This window comes from Protopterus annectens, chromosome 6.part1 (genome assembly GCF_019279795.1).
Source record: "Protopterus annectens isolate FY-2018-M chromosome 6.part1, PAN1.0, whole genome shotgun sequence".
Classification (NCBI taxonomy): domain Eukaryota; kingdom Metazoa; phylum Chordata; order Ceratodontiformes; family Protopteridae; genus Protopterus; species Protopterus annectens.
Window position 1 is genome coordinate 297,083,719 of NC_056738.1, and position 2,500 is coordinate 297,086,218.

Here is a 2,500-nt window from a genome sequence, read left to right on the forward strand (position 1 = left end):
ATATACACACATATATTTAAATATCTCTGCATGTACCTAAAACAAAAAAAATAAATATATATATATATATATATATATATATATATATATATATATATATATATGTGTGTGTGTGTGTGTGTGTGTGTGTGTGTGTGGTCGAGGCCCGGGTTAACAATGACTGCCACCAGTACTGTTAGCCAACAAGGTGCTGGCGAAAATTGGGCTGGGCTACTGCTGGCCGAAGGAGGAGAAGAGGCGGAAGACATGGCCAAAGACAGGAATAGATGAGAAAGGCTAGGACTGTGGTAGTGAGGGTCGGAACTTTGAATGTTGGCAGTATGACTGGTATAGGGAGAGAGTTAGCTGATATGATGGATAGAAGGAAGGTTGGTATATTGTGTGTGCAAGAGACCAGATGGAAGGGGAGTAAGGCTAGGTATATCGGAGGTGGGTTCAAATTGTTTTATCATGGTGTGGATGGAAGGAGAAATGGCGTAGGAGTTATCCTGAAGGAGCAGTATGCTAATAGTGTTTTGGAGGTGAAAAGAGTGTTGGATAGAGTAATGTTTATGAAACTGGAAATTGATGGTGTAATGATGAATGTTGTTAGTGCATATGCTCCACAATTTGGGTGTGCAATGGATGAGAAAGAAAAAAATTTGGAGTGAATTGGATGAAGTGATGATGACTGTACCCAAGGGTGAGAGAGTGGTGATTGGAGCAGATGGGCATGTCGGTGAAGGGAACAGAGGGGATGAGGAAGTGATGGGTAGGTATGGTGTTAAAGGAATGTAGAAGGTCAGATGGTAGTGGATTTTGTGAAAAGGATGGACATGGCTGTGGTGAATACATATTTTAACAAGAGGGAGGAGCATAGGGTGACATACAAGAGTGGAGGAAGATGCACACAGGTGGATTATATCTTATGTAGGATGACCAGTTTGAAGGAGATTGGAGACTGTAAAGTGGTGACCGGAGAAAGTGTAGTTAGGCAGAATAGGATTGTGGTTTGTTGGATGACGTTGGTGATTAAGAGGAGGAGGAAGAGTGTAAGGGCAGCACCAAGGATCAAATGGTGGAAATTGAAAAAGGCTAATTGTGAGGTGGAGTTCAGGGATGAGTTAAGATAGGCACTGGGTGGCAATGAAGAGTTACCAAATAGCTGGGTAACTACAGCCGAGCTAGTAAGGGACACGGCTAGAAAGGTGCTTGGTATCACATCTGGACAGAAGAAGGACGACAAGGAGACATGGTGGTGGAATGAGGAAGTACAGGAGAGTATACAGAGAAAGAGGTTGGCAAAGAAGAAGTGGGATTGTCAGAGAGATGAAGAAAGTAGGCAGGAGTATAAGGAGATGAGGTGCATGGCAAAGAGAGAGGTGGCGAAGGCTAAGGATAAAGCATATGAAGAGTTGTATGAAAGGTTGGACACTAAGGAGGGAGAAAAAGACCTGTACTGATTGGCTAGACAGAGGGACCGAGCTAGGAAAGATGTGCAGCAGGTAAAGGTGATAAAGGATAATGAGGGAAACATACTCACAAGCGAGGAGAGTGTGCTGAGGAGAAGGAAAGAGTACTTTGAGGGGTTGATGAATGAAGAGAATGAGAGGGAGAGAAGGTTGGATGATGTAGGGATAGTGAATCATGAAGTACAATGGATTAGCAAGGAGAAAGTAAGGATAGCTATGAAGAGAATGAAGAATGGAAAGGCTGTTGGCCCAGATGACATACCTGTGGAAGCATGGAGGTGTTTAGGTGAAATGGCAGTGGAGTTTTTAACCAGATTGTTTAATGAAATCTTGGAAAGTGAGAGGATGCCTGAGGAATGGAGAAAAAGTGTTTTGGTAGCGATTTTTAAGAATAAGGGTGATGTGCAGAGCTGTAGTAACTACAGAGGGATTAAATTCATCAGTCACAGCATGAAGTTGTGGGAAAGAGTAGTGGAAGCAAGGTTAAGAAGGGATGTGATGAATAGTGATCAGCAGTATGGTTTCATGCCAGGAAAGAGCACTACAGATGCAATGTTTGCTCTGAGAGTGTTGATGGAAAAGTACAGAGAATGTCAGAAGGAGTTGCATTGTGTTTTTGTAGACTTAGAGAAAGCATACGACAGGGTGCCTAGAGAGGAGATGTGGTATTGTATGAGGAAGTCAGGAGTGTCAGAGAAGTATGTAAGAGTGGTACAGGATATGTACGAGGGTAGTGTGACAGCAGTGTGGTCTGCGGTGGGAGTGACGGATGCATTTAAGGTGGAGGTGGGGTTACATCAAGGATCATCTCTGAGCCCTTTTTTATTTGCAATGATGATGGACAGGTTGACAGACGAGATCAGACAGAAGTCCCCGTGGACTATGATGTTTGCAGATGACATTGTGATCTGTAGTGAGAGTAGGGAACAGGTGGAGGAGACCCTGGAGAGATGGAGATATGCTCTAGGGGGAAGAAGAATGGAGGTCAGCAGGAATAAGACAGAATATATGTGTGTGAATGAGAGGGAGGATAGAGGAATGGTGAGGAT